This window comes from Corvus kubaryi, unplaced genomic scaffold (genome assembly GCF_017639235.1).
Source record: "Corvus kubaryi isolate FWS band 111438036 unplaced genomic scaffold, C.kubaryi_AGA036_p1.0 66, whole genome shotgun sequence".
In the NCBI taxonomy this organism is placed as follows: Eukaryota; Metazoa; Chordata; class Aves; order Passeriformes; family Corvidae; genus Corvus; species Corvus kubaryi.
Window position 1 is genome coordinate 20981698 of NW_024582054.1, and position 24494 is coordinate 21006191.

Consider the following 24494-nt stretch of genomic DNA (forward strand, 5'->3'; position numbering starts at 1 on the left):
CAGTACAGCAATTAGCATGTGGATGTGCTACTGAACAACCAGTGGGAAACCAATGCAACCACCTTGCTGGATGAGCTGGAAGCTTAATCTTCCTGTGGCATCAGGACTGAATCCTACTGTAAAGGAAAGCCTTCTTCCTAGGTGCATTTAACCTCCTGGCCATGGAAGGCAAACATACTGAGAAGCCAAGGAGGATGGCACTGCCACAGCCTCTGCTGGCTGAAACAAAGCAGAAGACATGTCTGAGCCAGGCATGCTCAGGGCACAGAGCTGATATCTCAGCATCTTTGGAACTGTAACTCTTCTACACTATGTACTTCATTCAGCTCATATTCTTCACTATGAGGCTGAGCTAGATGCTTATTTGAATTTGCTTTTGAATCTGCAGGACGACCCCTGCCCTGTATTACCATGAAACAGTAATTATGTTCATTTTGGCAATAGTTACTAGTGATTGAAATAAATACCCTGTCTTCAATGCCTGTTTCTTAAGTCTGCTCGAGTAAGAGAATATTCTATAAACATATCCCTGCCAACGAACCAATACATTCATGTTTTTTTCCCTAATACTGATATACTTTCATAGCTTTTCCCCATAAATATTTTGCAAGCATATCTCAGACAAGAAGAAATTAATTTTCTGCTTGAAAGGCGAATAGCAGGACAGATGTTCATGTAGCACAGTGAAAAATGAAGCATTTCAAACACATAGTTGCCAACTGGGAAATTATCAGTTCTTCATTAGCAAGAATTTGAGTTAGGTATGAATGAAATTACCAAACATTCCTCTCCCCTTTCTGTTTATCCTACTAAGCAGGAAATCCAAGAGATCACATTTAATAATGTATCTTTCTAAGAAGTGACTTTAGATTTCTAAAGGATTTTCATTTATTACAGTTCATGATCACTTCTGCAAGTTCCTCTACTCATTTTACTTCAGCTTCTCTCAAAAAATACCCAAGAATTTTAATTTCATTTCATTTTTAACCTTTGCATCCCTTTTCAAAAGCACTTATATTCTGCAGCATGAGCCTAATCATTATGTTCTGCCTTACACAGAGCTGCCAAAATCCAGGGTTAAGCTGCAGTCAGCCAAAGTTCAGACCACTTTTTCAGGAGAACACAGCCCAGGACTGTCTCAAAAGTTGCTCCTCAGCACAAGGTGGGATCCCCACAAGCAGCATCCCACCTCATCCAGCAGGTATAACCTGCAGGCAGCAGTACCAACATTTTTGAAGTAATTTCACATGTATTTCATTGCAGTTTCTCATCAGAGAAGCCTGGAAAAATGTCAGCTGTCTTTTTACTTGAACACTCGTCTGACTGCAATATGACCAACAGAGGGAACAACAGGGGACAGGACTTAAAACACTGTATCAAACAAACCAGCTTTAGGTTTGCTAGTCTTTTTAAGAAACCAAAAAGATTCATCCAACCAGGATCAGGAAGGTGTTTTTGTTCCCCAGGATAAGCCTAATCCTTTGCATTACCAGGTTTGTGGAGCCCTGTGGTGTTTCCAAAAATTGGAAACTCAGATGTGTATTTGTAGTGATGGGGTACATGTTCATACTCTCCCATGAAAACTGTTCCTAGTATTCACTTTATTTCTCTGTATTTTATTTTTCCTTTAGGTTCCTCCCCTCCCTTTTCTTTTGGTCTTTGCCAAGGAGATCTTCAGCATCCTTTACTGAAGGAGACTTTTTTCCAGTATCAGGACAATGCCAGATCATAATGGCACAAATCAGCAGAGAGAAAGGCTGGTGGCAGGTGTCCAGCAAAGAATATAAAACCACAAAAGCTTACAAGGACGTTGTCCCTGTCATAGCCCTTTAGGGACTTCTTCAGGAAAGTAAAGGGTTTTTCTGTTCTCAACAGGTTTTTCTGACATGAATCTAGTTGCTTTTTTGAACGCACACAAATCAGCATTCACAGCACCCTGTGGCACTGAATTTCCTTGTTTAGCTATGCAGTGTAGGACAGTGAAAATGTTGGGTTTTTTTTTTCAAGCTTACCACCTACTACTTTCATATTTACCAGAAGAAACAACACATTGCTGTTCCCATTCATCATCAGCATGCTGCTCCCGATTCACACAGGCCTACATTGTGCTCCCTCCCCTCTCAGCTGCTTCAAGAAGTTTTGAACTCTGCATTTCAGTTTAATTAAATCCTTTGCCAGTGAAGCTGCCGTACTGGGGATGGAAAAGAAAGGGTCTGGCCGCTATAATGAAGCATTTCAGTAACACAGTGCAAGTTTCTGTCAAAAAATCTTAAGACTTTTGCCTGCAAAGACTTATGCTGAGTCTAGAGTAGAGATTCTTTACAGCACAGGCAATCAAACGATTTTGTATTCAATATGGAAAATTTGGAGAAAAAACCAAAAACCCTACTTCTGTAAGCTTGTTTTGGGACTTCAGACTATTTAGGTTGTATTTCAATGTACCAGGTTATTATACAGTCTTTGTGAGGTTAAAACAGCCACTTCCTGAAACAAAATGAGATACTTGGTTGGAAGAGGTTGGTGAAATGCAAGAGAATACTATGCTTGCAGATGCAGGTCAGATTTTGAACACAGTCTCTTACACAAAGTCCCTACCTCTCCTATGAAAGTGTCCTAAAACAAAAAATCTAGTTATTAAGAACTAGAAACTTCTCTAAAAAGAATATGAAATAATTTTAAAATAGCTCTTAATTTAGATTGCCTTAGATCAGAAGGGAATGCATTTCAGCAGTTATAATGAAGCTGGTAAAATGCGCTTATGCAGTTACAGAGCATTGAACAGACCACATTCTTTTTGTGTGATTTAGAAAAGTAATCAGAGGCCATCATCAAAGAGATATTACGTAATATCTATGCAGCTAAGTCAGGTTTGTAAATCCTCCCACCCTTGTGTTCAGAAGGAGGGAGAAGAGTCTTGCTCCAACAAAACCACTGCAGGCCCAACTCAGAATTTGGTAGCGCTGGTCAGACTCTGACTTTCATCCACAATTGCATCTAGATATGAATTTGCAAAGACTAGCATGCAGGCAGGTAGGACACAATATTCAAGTGAGATGCCTGCAGGGAATCAGCTTGCTTAACACCATCCCCACCCAAATACACCACATACACCCTTGCCCCCACCAAAAACACCCACCTAATTTAAAATTTCAAATGCCATATTATATATGTTCTGTTCATGCTCAGATTGAGAATATAGACAATAACATATAGCTGGAAATAAGCTTTAACTTTAGGTTAACTTTAAATCAAGAATCAGATTTTGTAGCTGGATTAGGTTGGGGTCTTTATACTTGCTTTGTAGTAGTAGATGTGTCTGGTGTGGGGCTCAGCTCGAAGCATTAAGAAAGATGCTCAGATGCTGGTTTTGAATCCAGAAAACTCTGCACAGCATTCACTCTCCCCCCTCCCAGAAGAGATGTGTTCAGCTGATTACACAGGCATCCCTAGTCCCTGCAGCATGAAAGGAATCAGATCTGAGCAGCACCCTTCCATAGCGCATCTTCTTCCTTTTATCCTGAAAAGGAGTAAATTCAGAGGCTGCTATGATTCTGAGCTAGAACATACTTGCCGAAGAGGGCTACCTCATTATTGGGAAAAGATACAGCCTGGAAGAAAAGTATGTTTCTCCTGCAGGATGCAATGCCCGTGGCTAGGTACAAGTGTGACACAGAAATAACCTGTTCCCTGCCAAGCAACACAGCATGCTCTGCACAGTGAGCAGAGGCAACTACTGCTGCTTTAGGCCTTGCTGCCTGCAACCGAGCACTGTATTTCAGGGCACTGGGAGACTGAAAATCAGAGCAAACAAATGTCTCTAATCTCTGTAATAGCACTTGAACCAGTAATTATATCAGAGGTTCTCAGGAGAGTCGTTCACAGGATGATGGTGAGAATTTGGTTGATAGGCATTTTCCCATTAAGAAAAAACCTTCAGAAAGGACATCATCGTTATGTACCATAAAGGTCAGTACTGGCAAAAGACACTTCAGGAAGCCCTGTGACAAATGGCAGACTTGTCCCCATATTAATTTTATCCAGCCATCAGCTGGAGATGTCTCAAATGGTAAATGCAATAGAAAAAGTAACAAATAAATCCTGTGTTAGGAACAGCAGTTCTCTGGTCAACTCAGTCTACCAAAGTTTAGCTGCAGCCCTTCACAGACACATCTATTAAGTTAATTAAAACACAGATATACAGTCTGGTTTATTTGAGCTCCATTCGGTGTCATACTGCCAGCCCATGGACTTTTACTCCCCTACATCAAACTCTGACTTTAGCATATGTAATACTTCATTTTGAGCAAACAAGTCTTCCTACAGGATAAGGATCACTACATTAAATTATCATTAATTTTAATTACCATGATATCTCAACTCTGGATATGCTGCCCAGCCCTAAAGACATGTTTTGTTTCAAACTACAAAGCAGTGTCACTCTTCTGTACTGTGTTTAAAAGCCATGACATTTATTTAACCCTTATGACAATTAGTATAGAGGAGAAAGTTAAATCGCACCACTGAAATAGTAAACACCAAGCTCCCAGCAGTGTTAATCTTTCTCTGATCCCTTCTTCCAAGAGGCTGCTCCTTACAATCTGATCAAACTTGAAAGCCCACAACCACTTTTGGACATTAGCTGGTGAAGCAGAAAAGAGTAGTGAGTTAAGGTGGACAGTGAGTGTAATAAAAGTGTTTCACTGTACAAATTTCTTCACACTCAATCCCTGTGGCTCTTCTTATTAAATGTGTTTTATATTACTTGAATGACTACCTGTACCAAATTTCCATAATCCCTCTTCAGTCAACAAAAGCCCAGCACTGACACCAGCCTTAATTTAAGACTAAGAAAACAGAAGATGGAGGAAAATAGGTAGCCAGGGGTCCCACCAGATCTCTTGCACAATTTACATCATATAAAACACTTGAGATTTTTGCTTCACTTGAGGCAAATTGAATAATGAAGGGCTCTAGGGAGAAAAGAATAGGACACTGCAATTTTTGCGATGCTGACAGATGAGGAGAGGGAAAAAAACTACTCCTTTAGGTTCTGGCTACTTTTGGTGACATTGGGATCTGAAGCCTAAATATTACCTCTTTTCATTGTTCTTGCCTGTCAGAAGTATTCTGCAATGGTGAGAAAAACATCCCTGTCTGAATTACTAAAAATCAAAAGCCTGGGCATTAGACCGGGCATAATACAGTGGTATTGAGTAAGTGCAGATCTCCTGCTGGTATGGAAGGCCACACACATGTTGTGTATTTACTCTGATAACAGTCTTACCCCAGACAACCTGAACACAGAAATCTGTGGTTAGATACTTCAACTCAGGTACATTCCAGCTACTTTCTGTTAAGACACAGATTAAAACTAGCCCCCAAAATTTTATTAAACACTATCAGTCCATCAAAGCTTGTGCTGTAATGCTCACAGTGCTTTTAAAGCTGGCAAATACTGAGCAGGTCAGAAATCCTCCCCCATGGGGGCCCTGGCATCACTAAGAGTTAATAAAATGGGAAGGGAAAAATGAGCACACATTTCCAGATGCTTATAAGACAAAGAGTACCTGTAAAGCTCCACACCCAGATTTAGCATGTGGATAAGGCAACTGCATTCACATATTGGAACATTTTGTTGGGTGTTTTTCCTAAGAATAAGCACTCTCCAGTGGAATTCATGCTCTAGTCTTGTACATGTGTAAGACCTAGAGTTAAGTGGCCTTAGGTTCTCTTGCAAATAACCTTGTTTGATGCTTGCACCCATTGAACTAGAGCAGATGTTCTCTAACCATGTTTTTCTTCTCACTAGGTGAGAAGAGAGCTGCAGTATGAGAAGAGCTGCTTCCAGCACTGATGTCACCTGGAACTGAAGATAAACAATCACAAACTGCTTCATCTGCTCTTGGTATCCTCTTTTAGCATGTTATTTGATATGGATAGAGAAAGCAGATTTTTTTTTAAAAATCTTTTTTCACTGTTTATTCTCCTAAAGGTCTTACTGCTTCCTGTCTTGTCCTGGCAGAAAAATTCTCATGTTTAATTGTCTATTCTCTCACTACTTTGTAATAACTTGCATTAAGTTATAGCAAATACTCTGTAGAATAAGTTTTAAATAGCCCCACAAAAAAAAAAAAAACCAAACCCAAACTCCCTAAATATTAATTACTGACTTCTTTTGCAATATCCTATTCAAAAACACTGTAATTTATTATCATGGTTATTAATGCAACCCCACTACACTGCTTCAATTTCCTATTCTTCTCAATCTATCTTCTCTCACTCATGTTCCCTGTCTGTCTTTTTAAGGGAAACAGATGAGTATCCTCCTGGAAAAGATCCCTGCTCTACCTTACATGCATAAACTATGTAGCCAGAATGAAAAAAGGGAGGCAGAGAGAGAACAACAAAAGGTCAGAAAACTGAAATTCTTTCGAAACAACATTCTACATCAAAAGGCACTGAACTCACAGATCTGACCCACAAATGTTAGTTAGAATCAAAGCAGCTGGATGAGAACTGCTGGAGGTAAACCAGGATGACCTGAGTAATTCCATTCATCTTCCACTTGCAACACAACAAATTACCCCTACTGCATCCAGAACAGGGGTAACTCAAAGCAGAGCTAAGCACAATTCTCACCTCATGTAGAGAAATGAGATCTGGGATCCACAAAAAAAATGACGCACCTTTAAAGTGAACACTACAGTCCATGTTCTGCTTAAAATCTCTCCATGTTCCTTCCCACTCCAGGGTTCTAGCATAACCAAGGCCTTGCAGGGGTCCTGGGGAGCAGGCAGGCTGGCCTTTCCATGGACAGAAGGAGCTGGGTGCCAAAAACCATCCACTCTTCATGGGAGACAGGTCTCTCTCCCCCAGAGCTGTCTGAGCATTCTGCCTTGCTGTTCTGTACACTGTAATTTTCTTCACTTTCAAGGTTTATTTTGAGGTCTGAATTAGGTTCTACAGAGTTTGGCTGTTCCTAATAGGTCTAACAAACTGCAATTTTGTTACTTTGAAGGAACAAATTTCACAGCAGTTCCTAGCACAATGATTTTATAATCTTATTTTTCAACTTGAAGCAGGATGTGCAGGAATAAAGTAGAAGACATGAAGGCGATGGATCAGGCTGAGGGACTGGTAGGCTGGGCATCGATGACATCCATCACTTGACAGAAGAACCTAAGGCAAAACTGGGATTCATGTGAGTAGGGATTGCTCATTCCTGAGAATTAAGTCAAAACATTTTCTTCCTAATTAAATCAATCCTGAGATTCCAGCAAGAATTTCTGACATATGCTTGCTACTTACACTCTTTCAGAGCTCAACTGCACCACTCTTTCCCATCTCAGATTTCACTTCAGTTTGCTTAGTACAAGCTTGCACCTTCACTAATGTTTTGATCTCTGCTTTGCTATACTAATACCTGCAAGTTATATGTGATACCCTAGGAGGTGCTTTTCATAACTGCCACCTGTCCAAACAACCCCCCTCCAGCACCAACCTTTTTTCATGGAATCACAGAATGCTCTAGGTTGGAGGGGACCATCATCTGGTTCCAATGCCCCTGTTATGGACAGCGATGCCTTCCACTACACCAGGTTATTCAGAGCCCCATCCAGCCTGGTCTTGAATACTTCCAAGGATAAGGAGCCCACAACCTCTCTGGACTGTTCCAGTGCCTCACCACCCTCACAGTGAAAAGTTTCTTCCTATTATCTAATCTAAACTTGCCCTCCCTCATGGCTTAAGGCCATTCTTATCCTATCACTACATGCCCTTGTGAAAAGTCCATCTCTAGCCTCCTTGGAAGCTCCCTTTACGTACTGAAAGGCTCCTGTAAGGTCTTTCTTTTTTTTTAAGTTCAAATCCATTTGGACTTTGCCTTCCAGGCTGAAGAATGCTGCCTTGTATACCATCAGTTCATCTATGCTTTTTCCCCTCCTATTTATAAAATACACTTTCTTCCAATAACTATCAACAACCAGGACTTTCATACTACTCAGTGTTTTAGTTTTATAGTCTCAAACATTTCTACAAAATGGCTGTGAAATCCAGCATTCCACCCTATGCTTCTACTCATATAACAATGTCAGACTATTAAGATATTTAACTTAAACCTTTTCAAGATGTGCAACTTTAAAGGTGCAGTACCAGCCCTTCACATTTCACAGTTCACTGTGAAGAATTAAGGAGGATTCTCCTTAGTGCTCTTCAGCTTTGTCTAGATATTGGAAAAATGACAAACTAGGCTATGAAATTATGCTATAAAAGCAGGATCTAAATAAGTCTAGGAACTCTCATTCTAATCTGTGTTTTTTTACTCAATTTTGGTTTGCTCTGAGCAAATCCCTTATGAACTGCATGTTGAGACATTTCTATAATGATCAAGTGAATAAGTATTATTTATGGCAAGATTTATATAACTACCTACACGTGGGAAGCTCAGCACAGTGTATTTTTAGCATCAGATACTGAAGGCTTCAAAATAATGACAAAACCTGAATGTTTAAAGAAACCAGGTCATAGCTCAGAATTTAGCTTCTACTAAATGCGGTTTCAAAGGGTTTCCTCTGTATACAGTCACAATTAAAAGCTGTGTGGACACCATGGAAGCCTTACCATCTTCCCCTAACATTGTAGGATCTTTTGTATTACAGTGGCATTGCAAGACCAGTATTTTGAGTACTGTGCAAAACACAAAATAATAGGTGGTGTCCCCCTCAGAGAAGTTTCAAACCAAACAGGACTGATGAAGGAGAGGGGTGTGAAATGAAGAAACAAGGAGGTGGAGAGATTAATACCTACTCAGGCACCATCACTAAGTCTTGAAACAGGATCAAGCCTTCCAACTCCCAGCACAATGCAGTTCTTCAACAAGATTTAACAACTTCAGTGTCCCTCTGTACCTTCTGGCTGACACAATACCCTTGCTTTAATTAAGATAATGATAGTGCTGTTCCTAGATTAATACTATGTGCCCTACAGCCACTAAAACCACACCTCAACATGTTAGTCTTTAGAAGTTGCAGTACGTGGTGTATACAGCAGAAGAAAATGACACAACCAGAGCACAAAACAGACAATGTTTTGAAAAGATCAGTTGTTTTTTCTCAAGTCAAAAAAGAACAGGAAGCCTCCCTACATTTAGGTTTCAAAGAAAAAAGATCCTGAACAAACATTCAGTTCACATAGATCTACCTTTACAAAAGGAAAAATTAATTTTCCTATAAAGGCTAATCAAGTATGGAAAGTTATTAAAAGAAATTCTTTTGGACAAAGTAATATAAAAAACAAAGACTTAATAAGAGCGCAAAAGGGAAATAGATCAAAACCATCTGCATGTCATGATACACATTACATTCAATATGAAATGCATTTGCTTTACTCTTCAGCTCCAGGCAGGCTTTGACTTTCATTGCAAATAAACAAACGAATGAACCAATGCAATTCACTAATGTAAAAGGTCAACAATGCACCTAAAATTTGGCATAGTTTTATTTAGGAGATAAATTTTGTTTAAGGATTCCTTTCAATTCCTAAATCAGAAGGGAAAAAAACCCACCCTGATCATAGGATTAGACAGAGAATTATGACACTTTTTTTCCCCTTGAGATAAAATTCTTGTGGTAAATCTGATATATAGGTAGGGAAGATAAGACAAGCACTGCTAGCCTCAGAGAAGTTTGTGCACATCTAGATGTGATTCTCATGCAGTGAATGTCTATCATGCTTTGAACCCAGCTCTGTCTCAATACGAGCCGGTTTTCTTTGTGCACATGTTCAGGCTGCAATGAATTGTAAAACAGCCAATACAGACAGAAATTTGCGTTGTTACAAGATGTTACTTCTTTTTGTGGGTAAACCTGTAAACCTGGACTTGAAATTAGAAGGGATTCTCAGCTGTTTAAGTATCCAGGCTCTTGAGAGCCACCTGCCAGCTGAAAGACGGGGACAGGGAGAAGAATAAAGCCAAGGGGAAATGGTCGTCAACCTGCTGCACCACTTACAACACACACAAGTCTATGGGGCTGGATGGAATCCACCTGAGGGCACAGCGGGAGCTGGTGGAAGAGCTCACCAAACCACTTTCAATCATTTATCAGCAGTATCACCAGGGAGGTCATAGACAAAAGGAGGCTGGCAAATGTTCTGCCCATCTACAGAAAGGGCCAGAAGGAAGATCCAGGGAACTACAAGTTTGTCAGCCTGACCTGGATGCTGGGGAAAAAATCACAGAGCTGATAATTTTGGAAAGGTGCACTCTTTGCTGGATAAGAAACTGGCTGGACAGCCAGATCCAGAGACTGGTGGTGAATGGTGCTGCATCCAGTTGGCACCTGGTCACTAGTGGTGTTCCCCAGAAAGCAGTACTAGATGAAGTCCTATCCAATACATTTATTGATGACCTGGACACAGGGGTTGAGTGTACTCTTAGTAAATTCATGGCCAATACCAAATTGGGTGGGAGTGCTGATCTCCTGAAGGGCAGGAAGGCTCTGCAGGGTGATCTGGACAGGCTGCATCCATGGGCTGAGACCAACTGTATGAGGTCAACAAAGCCAAGGGCCAGGTCCTGCACTGCGGTCACAACAACCCTGCAGAGCACGACAGGCAGAGTGGCTGAAAAGTTGCCTGATAGAAAAGGGCCTGGGGATGCCATTTGACAGCAGCTGAACATGAGCCAGCTGTGCCCAGGTGGCCAAGAAGGCCAATGGCATCCTGGCATTCTGTGTCAGCAATAGTGTGGCCAGCAGGACCATGGCAGGAACTGTCCCCCTGTACTTGGCACTGGTGAGGCCACACCTCAAATCCTGTGTTCAGGTCTGGACCCCTCATGACAGGAAGGACATTGAGCAGCTGGAGCATGTCCAGAGAAGGGCAACGGAGCTGGGGAAGGGTCTGGAGCATAAGTCTCATGAGGAGCAGCTGAGGGAGCTGGGGGTGATTAGCCTGGAGAAAAGAAGGCTCAAGGGGAACCTTATCACTCTCTACAACCACCTGAAAGGAGGCTGTAGCCAGGTGGGGGTTGGTCTCTTATCCTAAGTAACAACTCATAGGTCAAGAGGCCTCAAATTGCTCCAGGGGAGACTTACATTGAATATCAGGAAAAATTTCATCAATGAAAGGCTTGCCAAACATTGGAACAGCCTGCCCAGGGAAGTGGTGGAGTCACCAACCCTTGAGTTATTTAACAGACATACAGATGTGGCACTTAGAGTCATGGTTTAGTGTTGGGCCTCGTAGTGCTGGGTTAATGGATTCAATTGTAAGGGTTCTTTCCATGTTTCTAACAAGGTGTGGAGAAGGAGAAAACTTGGCTAATCTTTTCACTGGCTCACCCTGGTTTTCTGGAATGGGCTGGATGATAAAATGCTTAGAACAGGTGGGCCAGGACTCGATAATCCTGGCTGTGTTGCTTATGTTGTTGATAAGCCTGGATACTGAACTAACACAGAAAGTACCATTTCCTTGCAGGAAGAACAAAAAAAAAAGGCAGGTTTGGTGTGCACAACCAGTTTGTCTGTCTCACTCTCTCTTTTTTCTTTTCTGGGGGAGAGAGACAGCTTCACAGGCACAAATGTACCACCTGTTGAAGCTTTCTCAGCTGTTCCTCTTTTTTTATCCTCACCTCTGCAATACCTTAGGCAGCTACTACTGCTGCATCCAGTGCATGAATCCAATCCCAGGCAGACCTTCACAAACCAACTGCGTAAGGTCCTCCACCCATACCTGCCTCCAGAGACCAACATATACCTGTGTTTGGCACAGGTTCCACTACAGTTTCAGCTATTTGGTTACATAATTTTAAAAGCTTTTCTAACCAGTTAAATGATGGCAGTTATACAATTATACCATGCTATACACCTTCAGCCTGTTTCTCAAAGAATTTCTCCTAATTCACAACAGTCACTTTGAAAATAATCACTCTAAAGGAGTAAGGCAAGAGGGAAGAGGCAAAACATCACATGATCTTGGACAGGTGTGCACTTGCAAAGAGCTGCATCCATGGAGCAGTTACTGCCAAAGGTGCAATTACCATCTGGAATGGTAACCCTGCCCCAACACCTGCACGGATATAGTTATACAGACTATAAAGGTGCTTTCTTCTGGGACTGTTCATCCCTCCTCCCACGCAGGAAGTTGTGTAAGAGCATCCACATCAGAGCTGTCATTCACTGGAAGGAATGAAAAGCAACACACCTAATGAAGACAAGCCCACCGAATCTCCTAGATGGGACCCTCTTGTAAATCCAGACTCCCACTGGTGTGAGCAGCTTGTGTTTTACTTTTATATACAACTAGGTTACAGCTATACTAGTCCTTAATATTAAGTTCAAAACAATAGGACCGGCCAAACTGCTGGCAAGCAGTTGCACTTCCATCAAGTAAGATGCTTTTCAGTGAAACATAAAGCAAAGCTTGTTTACTTTCACTTCAAATAAGGTGTCCAAAAGAACAAGTCACCTTTCTTCCTGGGACTTTTGGGCCAGTGAGCTGTGGAGTAAGAGTGGGAGAGAGGAAGGGGAAGAAAAGAGTTATTCTCTTCTCCAAATTGTGAAATCTCAAAAATACTAACTCTCTCCACTGCCCCTTTTAGGCTCATTATAAATGATCATTTCTTCAGTGAAAATAAAATGGATATTTTCAGATCTCTTCTAACATTATTTTCTTTCAAAATACCGAAAACCAAAAGCAATTACAATCAGCTCTATCATCTAGGACATTCACTTCTCCCCCTCCCCCCCTGTGCAGGACCTTGAGGGGAAACATCACACTTAGAGAACTGCCTGTATTTTGTTAACAGCTCATAAAACAGACAGCATACAAACATTGTGGGGCAGTGTTGGAAGACACAACAATCAGAGTGTTGAAAAACCTGGGAAATGTAGAGCTCTACACCCGCCTAAACACTTCTGCCATCTAGGTGAACACATTTTAAGATTTAGCAGTTTAACTAAGTGGCAGCCTAACAGCTGATTAGAAATTAATGATAACCACAATAAAATGCCAGCATAAATTTTACCCCCAAAAATCATACCAAACTCTGGGTTCCAAAGGCAGCAAAAATCAACCAATACCCCCTAATCTGCAATCTGGTGCACCTGTATGGCAACTTAGGATAGAACTATGAAGTGCCAAAGAATTTACGGCAGAATCATTTTCCTTCAGCAGAATAGGAGTGTGCTATTGAACTTTCTTGGTGGGAATATCCTTCCCAAACTGCATTTACCTCCTTGTCAAAAATAGCAAGTTTTTAAAAAACATTGTCTTAAAAAGGAACTAAAAAACTGTCCCCATGAGCAACAATGAAATCAGCAAATTACACAGTACAAGAAATCAGTTGGTGTGATACACTTCTCTCCTTTTAGAAAACCAACACTAATTGCCCAATACTGAGGTAACTGCAGTTTATCTCCTAGCAAATGCTTGTGATGCTTCCCAAATCAGCAATTAGCGTCTGTCCCATTGCGCTTGTCTGTCTAATATCTTATGCAAATTATACAATTTATAGCTTTAGATTTAATGTGTGGTTGCCAAAGAACGCCCAAGGCAAGAGGAGCCTGCTGATTCAGGAATGCATAGCTCAACTGCCTCACCCTTGTGAAGCAAGTGACAAACTCATTCCACAGATTTCTCCACGGAGGAGGAAATACTTGCCCTTGCTGCACCACATCCATATGAACAGGTGCAGCCAGCCCACTGCTCTTCTCTTGGCATCCCTAAAAAGCAGAATGAAGCCAACTTTGGCCCGGAAGTCAAGCAGCCAGAGTAGCAGGACTATGTCCAGGTGAAACATGTCGGGTTTTATATGGGAGCACAGCCTATCATATCCAGGCCTGGCTGCACTGACCCACGAAAACTTTGCCTCAATAGAAGCCCAAGACTTCTCAAACTGCTTAACTCTTAGATCACTGGCTCAAACTATCAGTAGTTGATGTTTTTCATTCTGAAGGACAATCAACATCAGGAAGTGCTGGTCTGGGAAGGCTGCCAGGTTACCTACCCCAGTCCCACTGCATTCTGAGAAGATGAAATGCTTGTAACACCAACACTGGCAGATGTTCCCCTATCCAGTCTGTTCCCAAAGCCTCCAGTACAGGAGATTCAACTACCCCACTAGTTTGCCCCAGCACTACAGCTGCCTTGCAAGCAAAAATCTTACCCATACTTACCCCTTCTACCAGTGTTTAAACAGCACATTCACAGGCTTCCCAAGTGCTGACTAATCCTCAAAAGGTACCTCTGAGGGAGCAGGGAGGTTTGGCTGGCATTTTAGAGATCAAGAGAGTAAGCAGGGCTGTTGTCAAAGCCCTGAATCTCAACAATTAAGAAGATACTAGAAATTCTTCACTGTGAGGGTGGTGAGACACTGGAACAGGTTGCACAGAGAAGTGGTGGATGCCCTATCCTTGGAAATGTTCAGGGTCAGGTTGGCCAGGGCTTTGAGTAACCTGGGCTAGTGGAAGGTGCCCCTGCAGGCACCCCATGTTCTTGCCCATCCCATGGCAGAGGGGTGGAACTAGATGATGGTCCCTTATAACCCAAATCATTCAATGATTCTGTGATTACAGATCCTTTGCATCTCAGAGACTATGCCTTGCCCACAATGCTGCATGTAGATTGATTGTATCACATGCAAACCAGAACTTAGCACAGGATGGGGCTCATGTTCTGTGTCCCTGCTACTCACCTGGATGGGTGTCTTGTCAACACACCTGTGCCGTAGTAAGGTGATGAGATAGAATAAACTCTCAAGTTTTAAGTGAGGAAATTGCTTCAGTGAAGCTCAACTGTCCCACACAACCAGGATCTCAGTGGACCCTCAAACACTAAAAAAATACAGATGAGAAAAGATAAAGCTCTTCCTGAATGTTAACATCTTCCATCGCCTTCATAGTATGTTTAGCGTCATTTGTCAAAAAAAGGACCTCATTCAGAATATTCATTTGTCAGCAGATGGGTGGTGGGTATATGTGTGCAAGACTGACACTTTGCATCTCTGCAGGAGAGATTTCACTGCTGGCTGCTCGCTGGCACTCAATCAGAGACAGAGCGAACACCCACATGGCATCCTCAAGCTGATTAAGAAGGAGCTGGGATATGAACACTCCCTTGTGTAGGAAACCTGATGCCACATCTAAAGTTAACACTCAGTAACAGCTGAGAGATCCCTTCCCTCCTTGCCCCGGCAGACACTACAGAAGCTGGCAGCTGCACTGTAGCAAGGAAAAAGCTGCAGTTATTCTGATCATGGAGTAGGCTTGTTAGGGTGGGCAGGTGGGTGAGACTGTGAAACATTATCTGTTCAGTCATTTTCATAATTACATACAAGATAAATTTTGCAACTGGTCAGTCTTCCCCATGATTTTGGCAGGCACCAAGAGAGGAAATGAAACAAAGTATTTTAAAAGTTGAAAAGTCCCAGCATGTTAAGTAATGCTCTGTCCCAGACAATGCACCAGTGTGATCTGGAGGGTGACCTCCTTGATCCTCTAGTAGAATAAAACCTGATAGAAAAACTTCTTCAAGGGTATTCAGTACCATTCCCTCCCTGCCATGTATTACAAGGGCCTGTCCCACAATGCCTCCGTTCTGTCCCCTCATGAACAGACTCCTTTGTCTAGCTCTACAGGGTCTTAATACAGCAGAAGAGAGAGCTATCAAAGAAAAAAGTCCTAATCATATCATCCAGCCACATTTCTGAAAGAATAACAGTTTTAACACATGTGGCTCTATCCGAGTTCCCATTTAACATGCTGAGTGCTCATAACGATTTATATTAAATACCAAGACTTTATTCACAGGACAGTAAAAACACTAAAGCATTACTACTCGCATGAGGTTTAAAAGTTATGGAGTAGAGAAAGTGCTTTAAATCCTCACTGCACTTTCAGGCAGTCTTGCTTCCCTGGAGATGAGAAATGAACACTGGAATTATCAAGCCAAATGAGAACACAGTTCAGCTGATACCATGTCATCTCTGTCTTTTCAACTTGGCACTGGGTTTCTAATGAAAGAAAAGGGAATACATATTGTCCCCCAACATATCCCAGCTTATGGAGTTCAGAGTTCATCATGGAGTGTCTTTTTAACACCCACCAGCCAGTACTATATACCACCAATCACAATGGTTTGTAAACCTTTCAAACCTAGTTGTGAATGCGTCCTACCTCTTTCAGTCCAGCTATGATCTCAGTTGATATTTTATGGCAATTGAGCAGCTATTCAATGGAACTCCAACTCTGACATGGTAGAAAAAAAGGGAACATTTCTCCATTTATTCATGTTTTGTTTGCTCAGGTTTTGTTCCACCTTTGCTAGCCTGAGATTGATTTTACTCTTCACTTGTGTGGCTGTCTCTTGGCATTGACCATGTCCCTTTTTTCCAGGACTTCTTTCACTTCTAATGCATATTTTTGAATTCAGGAAAGCAGAACTGAAAACAGTCTTCGGAAAAAGAAAGCACTTTATTTACACAACTGTATGCTCTGTGTCTTCAATGCTATTTTTGGCCACCATAATCTTTTTGTTTGATTCTTTTGGCATGTTCTCTTTCGACTACTGAGGCTGAGGGGGCAGAAGTTTCCAGTGAGCTACCCAGTGTGATGCTGAGGTCTTTCCTGAGTAGTGAGTCAATGTAGAAGTTAACAATGCACGTCCATATTATATTTTATAGATTCAAGAGACAACAATAAAGTGGATCTATCATTATGCTAACTCTTCACTGTCTTTTGGTAAACCTGTCTGATATTGCTGCCTCCCTTTGTCTGGAAAAAACTAAACAATTTGGACTTGTCTAAGAAATTTGGTATCCTGTGTTCATCCACCTTTTCCAGTGTTAATAATAAAAGTTCTGAAATGCCACTAGAAGGGGTAGTATGGGATGCTTGATTTGCCACATTGAATGGAGTTTATTTATCTTCTCCATGTCTTTGGTCTCTCTCAAGCACTTTCTGATGCTTCAGTTTACTTAAGATCTGCCCTCTGAGGAGTGACTTTTTTTTTTTTTGAAAGTTATTTCAATGTGCTGACTTGTGTTCAGCTATCCAATTTCTAGCTGACTGTTTCCAAGAACTCTAATAGGCCAGAAGGCCTGAAGGCAACTAGAGCAACATGGACAGTGCCATTTGAAGGATACACAATTTTTATTATTCAGACTATTTTAACCCAATTTAACAAGCAGTGGTTCACTCTCAGTGTACAGAACTAAACAGATTGTATATTTCTCTACAAATGCCAGGAGTTCTGAAACATGCTCCATGTACACCTTGCCTACCAAACAGGGTATGAAGGGATGCAACACATGGCTGTGACAGTGCTGCTTTTTCTTCTCAGCAGAGCATGTTTTTGTTTCCATGGAGCAAAGCTGTATCCTGCTGAATCAGTTTTGTTTCCTTTACACAAATGCAGTGACCTGAACCACAATTACTGACACTCTAGAGGTGCTGACTGTCTCCATACAGCCATACCAGCCCATGAATGCATTGGGATCTCTATTTCCACCCCATATGCAGCATTTATACATCAGAAAACCAAAATATTAGTACTTTCCAAGCACTACTGGAAAAAGGGTACCCCAAACAAAGAGAAAAGCAAGATGTTAGTGGTATAGTGTATCAAATGACAATGACAAGTAAATAACCTTGTCCAGGAAGACTATCAAGCAACTGACCACAGAGGTTTGGTTCCACTCAGTCATAAACTATACAAGAAATCCATACCATTTCAAGTCCCTCTCATCAATCTTTACACTTTCAGCCTCATCCACTCTAATTTCTGAAAGCCATTTAGAAATTTCATGAGACAGACCCAATTACTGATGTCAAGAACAAGAAATGCACTCAGGCTTTCATGATTTTCTTTACTGATACACTCAGCAGGAACAGTTGCACAAAGCCAGCAGATAAGTGAAATGGGAGCCAACAGTGATTTTAGAGGGGATGTTAGGGCCCTAGTGGTAAAGGAAAGCATCCTCTGTGCATCTCCCAGGCAGTGCTGCCATCAGCTGATTCCACACAACCCTGATAGAGCCTTAAGGTCCTGCTGGACTCTGCGTGAGGAAAGATTAGAAGCTAACCAGGCGTACCACATGTTGGCTAGATACTTATCTCAGAAAATGTAAGGGATGCTACTTTTCTTGTCCACACCAGAATAAACTGCTTCTTCAGCAGCATAAGTGACATAAACACATTACACCAAAACTGGAGTAATATTTCATCAGCCAAGTCCTGGTGTCCAACTCAGATGAAAGGTCCTAGTTTTCAAGACTTATTTCTTGACCTTTGATCTTGTGACAATACCAGTAGAAACACTGGGAAAAGCCACTTCCTGCAAAAAGTATTCCCAGTTAAATTTTACATTGATACTTTGAGCAATTTATCTTTCAATGCTCCTTCATTACTTTTTCTACTGCAGCACCCAGATACTTGAGAAATTTGGATGTCAGCCAAGGAAATTTCTGCTCAAGAGGATCAGAATACGTTGAAACACAACCATGCTGGAATTTAAAACATCTAGTTTATTCAGTGAAGACTTCATCATGACAAGAAGAATCCCTGCTCCTCTTTTCCTCCTTCTAGAGAGACCAAAATCCTCAAGAATTAATCCATGTTCTGTTCATAAAACTCAAACTGGAGATGTCTTAGGAATGCCCCATGACCACGGAGTGCCATCATGGCTTATATCTTTACCCCATAAAATGCAGATTCAGTCATTCTTCAGATCCACCCAAGCCCCTAACACCAAATTCATGGCAGCTCTCACTTAAATGGATATAAACTTTTCCACTCTTTCAGCTTTATCAAGTAGAAAAATGCTTTGAAATCATGCATGTAGATGTAAAACAAAAGTTTTCAACACTGGTATTCAACAAATGGATAAAAGGTCCAGCCTTGTTTCTTTTCAGATTTGGATAAGCAAAAGAGAGTGAAAATGGGGTGCAGATTCCCCGTATCTGGTCAAAAAAGCACATGAGAGTTAAAGATTAAACCTAAGTGCACCCAAAAATAACATCTGAACTTCACAGGCAGGCTTATTTTGAAAGCTCAGTGGCCATTAAGACTACTAGGATCCAAGATGACGACTGTTTGTTGGTTCAAGGAGTTCTGACTGGCACACTGTGAGACAAAACAATAAAAATGTTTTCTGTATTATTCTCTGGGCTTTGTGCCTGTTGGCCTGCAGAGTCACTTGAACAGTCCCAAACTGATGGACCTCAGGAGGCCAGCGGCAGCGGGCCAGAAGACTGCCACTCCTGGCTGGGAGAACAAGGACTGTGCCCACCATATCCACAGAGGCCCCCAGCTCCCTCCTACCTATGCTGGGACAGAGATCACAGCTCAAAATAATGAAAATCTGAAAGGGGAGAGGAGAGGCAGGAAGGGAATGGAGAGCCTGTTCTGATTATGAAATGGCTAACTTTCAACAGTCTTACCTTGGAAAATCCTTTTGTATACTACTTTAACAAGAGCAAGATATGGTACAAGACAGAAGATTCCAGGCTCCTTTAGGGGCTTCCCACTTTCTTGTCCTGCTGCCTCTTTCAGGACAGCATTGGTCCTTTGGAAGCAGCTATCTACTTTAAATTTCAAAGCCAGGGCTTGTTATCTTAACACCAACATGCTGATGTCCCTTTGTTATCCTCCTCCTAGATGGATGAATGAGCTTTTATGAGAAAGTTGGCAGGTGACACTTCCCTGGGGCAAATGTCCCAGTGTGTTTCCAGTTCCACAGAGCAGGACTGAGACCCACAAAGTGCTGGCAGCTGGGTATAGAGGACTGCCATGTGCAACACTGCTGGGAGCTGAGGCACTTAGGACAAGCTGCTTACAGTCACAGAGACTATCAGTCCCATTCCAACTCCTTCCTTCCACACAGGTGTACTAGTTTTCATACAGAAATTAAAATCCAGTCAGTGAACACGCACCACACATTTTGAGTGAAGTACTAAGACATCTGTCTGCATGTGTTCTTGCTGGAAAGAGAAGATACAGCCAACAAGGGAGACTTTTGCACCCAAAAAAACTGGCGTGGTTATTTACAGTAGCTGACATCAGCCCTCTAACTAAAGATACTTTATTGATATGTCCCTGCATGAAGAAGTGAGTCCCAGGTGAGTGATTAAGAGGTTTTAAATTGAAGCTAGATTTTTCTTTTCACTTTAATAGGAGCTTCAAATAAAAATCAGAGGTGTCCGAAGTTGACCTGTGTGACTATTTTTCTCTCCCCTTTGACCAAAACTGCCCTGAAAAGTAGGCCACAGAGAGAAGATGCTACAGTTTCAAAAGTTGAATGCCTGAAGCTATGTATATACAGCTATTTTCATGCACTTTTTAACTGGGTGGCCTGATTTTGAGAAGTTCTAAGTATGCACTGCTCCAGCAATGTACATGCTCCATAATGCCCAAAAAACCCACCCCTGACTATCTGCTCTGGTGTTGAATTGTAGACGCAGTTTTCTACTCCACAAGAGGTCCACGCTTTCTGTTCAAACAATACCTACACAGCTTTCTTGGCACAGACACTTGCTGTATCAGAGTATGTGTACGTACACCTGGAAAAGAGCTCCTGCCCAAAACAATGTGGCATCTTGACAGGCAGGTGAGGGCCACGAAAAGAAAGAGATGCACAGGGGTGACACGCAATGTCCAAAGTCATGCAGCAAGGCAGAACCAGCACCAAGCAGAAAACCCTGAGCCCCAAATCAAATGCCTTACCTATTACATCATACTGAGCTTCCCTCCCAGCAGCAAAAGATAGATGCAGCTGTGCGAGGAGTATTTCTAAGGCAGACAATCTGATAAAAAGAAATCCACAGACTAGAGAAGGATATTGTGATCTGTTCTGTAATATCCCCCAAAATGAGAAAGGAGCACATACAGCAGCAACTGCATCTCTTATATTAGTAACCAATCAATCATAAATGATTTTGATTACATGCCAGGATGAAAATATCAAAGCTAAAGGGGTGTATACTGTTTAGAGTGTCCTGAGGAAATAGCTCCCATACTTCAAAGACAACTGCTATGAAGAGAGAAATTAAGTAGTTGCAGCTCGGCTCATGCAGGAGTTCTCTCTCTTAGGAGAGCTCCACAAAGACTATTGTCTGCACAAATTTTAGATTTGGAGCTAAATTTGAGAACAACAAAATTTTTAAACTATGGAAGAAAAAGCCAGGAGCAAGTGGTTAAAGAAATGAACTTCAGGGTCTGCAAGTTCAAATGTTATCAGAGAAACCAGCAAGTCACTTGAGACAGCAGAGGAAGCTGAGCAGCAGATGGGAACACTAACTAGATAGCACACTGAGTGAGTAGCATGTTTACTTCAGTTTTGGTTTAAGTTCCTTCAACTTGGATTATTACTTTTAAGATAGGTAGTGAATTTCAAAAGCTTTTGATCTTTAAACAAAAAATGTAATATGAAAAGCTTAGTTAGTGCCCAGTCACAGTGCTCATCCATTACCATCTTAAGCATGATTTTAAGTGCCAGATTTTGAACTTCAAACCTGAAGGATCACAAGTTTTCAACACAGCATCAGAAAATTTAGTTATTTTCATTAGGTTAGAGCTTTAAAAAGGCTGACACAGTCCCAACCATACAATAACCTGTTAAAAAAGAAATTTGCTCCTAATCTTTCACCAAACATCATCAAAACTGATCAAGAACACTTTTATATAAGAAGCAATTCTTCACAGATAAGTAAATAAAGCAATACAACTGCTGAGAGAACAACTGTGACACCAAAAAAAATCAATTCAGTGATTTATTTCAACATAGATCTGACAGCTATATAGGACACTAGCTGGGAATGCAACCTTTATTTTTTCAAATCTTTTTTTTTAAAGATTCAGAAGCACAGGTTGCAGAATAACTAGCTCTTTTAGAGCTTGCACTCAAAATAACAGAGACCTGGAAAAAGAGTAAGCCATAGCCCCAGTCAGACTATTGATTCCAAAATAGAATCCATTAAAATCAAAGTTAGAATATCTCTTAAAGCTTTTTTTTTTTTTCCCCAGAAGAGAGTGCTACTTCCTTCCAAGGGAGATATCACTACCTATACTGAATAAAGCAACAATCTGCAAACCACCTCAGCACTGCTAGTAGCACGCTAGCACAGCGGGTTCAAGGTGAATCCTGGAGCACATCTCTCAGAGAGGTTATGCAGTCTCCATCTGTGGAGAAACACAAAAACCACTGGACATGGACCTGAGGAACTGCTCTAGAGATTCTGCTTTGAGCAGGGAGTTGGACTGTATATTCCCAAGAGGCCTTTTCCAACTTCAGTGATTAGGCAAGTCTGTGAACCTTCTATTTCCACAAGGACTGAGTGGTTACTAGGTCAGACTAGGACATAGAAAGCCCAGGTTCAACCCCGTGCTTTCCCTCAGACTACTGGTACAATTCTGGCCTAGTTACTAGTCTTCCTCCACCTCGGTTCCTTTAGTGGCCACAGAGTGGTAGCAGAGAAAAGGAGTGTCTCAGCCACCCATTCTCAGGAGGCTGGATCAAAGTACTTATCACTCAGACACTTGACTCCAGAAAGAGCAAGATACGGGACTTTCAGAGAGCCTAACAATGTCCACGTACCCAGTTTAGACACTTCAAATAGGGATTCCCTTTTTCAGGAAGCATGGAGAATTCTGTGTCAAAAGGACAGTGACTTGGACATCTGAAAAATAATGTGAGTTAAAATCAAGCTGTTTATAGACCATGGGGCCCTACTGCTGCAGAATACAGTCACCTCAGCAGAGCATGTGGTCACCCTCTCTTTAAGCCAACTGGTGCAAATCTTCAGTTTTCCAGTTGTTGTAAAGTCTACAGCATTGAAATAAAGTGTAAACTGAGAATCATAAATAAAGATTATACTTCATTTATAGTTACTTTCAAACATAATTCAAATAGAGGCAATAATCACTGAAATCCAAAACTGGTCTGTAAATAAAAACTGAATTTTCTTTTGAAAGACTTTGAACAGCAGAAGGCTTCTCCTTACATACATACTCAACCCTCCTGAGTTTACAACACTCCTTTGGAAGAGATAATCCCTTGCACTGAACTTAACCCATCACATTAATTTTGTATCCTGTGATAAAAAGAGCTCTCTAGTTACAGCTAAAGACTAGGATATTATTTTCTTAGTAGTTACATCCATAATGAAATTCCAGAACAATAAAGATGTGGCTCCTAAGAGTTCATGCTATTCACAGATGTATTACTTCTTGTTTGAGTTTTCCAAGTGCTCATGGCCTTGGGATATGAGATGGCAGCCACAACAGAGAAAACATAACTTAGCAGGTGAAAATAAGGAAGTGGGGGGAAAACCCACAGCACTGTCTAGAGTGGTGTAACTTTTCTCTTACTGCACATCATCATGTGCAGGAATAGAGAGGCTGATCTACTTAGGCCAGAACAAGAAGACAATTATTCATCTCTCCTGAGATTTCCGCTGCTAAATATGGAGTTGGTTCAAGGTCTTGGTCATGATATTTCTGATTATGAGACGGAAATAAGATGAGACTAGGGAGGAAAGTGCCGGGGGGAGGGAGACACAGGGTCAGGGGAAATATGGTCACCAAACACTGCAGCAGCCAGTGACAACAGCTAACGCCATTCCTTACTTAATTCCTCAACTTTATTAATAGCTTCTTTTAAATTCAGTTTTACCTGAATACAAATTTCCTTTTTCCTTTTCCTCCTTAAGTATTTATTTCTTTTTCTCATCAGTTTGACCAAAAGAGGCTGAAACATGTGGAAGACAAACTACTTGCAAAAACTGGATGCTCTCCCAAACATATTGTTCTCATAAGGATAACAATAGCACTGATATCAATTTAAGAAAAAAAGAACAAAACCAAACCCTACTGAATCCCTCTGCTTTTAGAACAAAATCCCAACCACTCCCTCAGAGCACAGGTTTCCCTCAGCACCTTTCTCTTACTCACAAACAGCAATAACTACTCCAAAACAAAATCCTTCTAAACTAATCAAGTATTTTCTCCCTAAGAGATTCCAAAAGACAAGTGAGAGTGCTGTGAATTGTTAGTCTTATTTTTACATAAAGACGGTGCCAGTGGGGCCAGGCAGGTTGTATGCAAATAATAAGTCCATAAATCTACAACTATAAAAATACAAATTGCTGAGCTTCTTACCTGCCCATCAAGACAGTGATAACACAATCTCAATGGTATTTCCAATAACACCCCATTAGAACATAGTTCAGAAATGCAATTTCCCCCCATTACAGTCATCTAACATATGAAACAGTTACTTCAGAGCTATTCTAGATTTAAATTCAAAAGCCAATAAATGTTTCAAGAACATGACAACAGCACAAGTAGAAAGGGAATGAAAGACTAACTCAACCCAACAGTTACAATGTTAAAATGAGAAGGTAATAGAATTATTCAGGTTGAAAAGGCATGACTTCTAAACATGGGAATACAACTCAAATGATACCAATTAAAGGCAATAGTTTATGTCAGGTAACAAGCCAG

General features: G+C 41.2%; 1 protein-coding gene across 1 annotated transcript in view; it reads right to left on the reverse strand.

The window, feature by feature from the left end:
* Positions 1 to 24494, reverse strand: part of ITPK1 (inositol-tetrakisphosphate 1-kinase) — a 145176-nt gene that overhangs the window by 39883 nt on the left and 80799 nt on the right. The window lies entirely within an intron of this gene.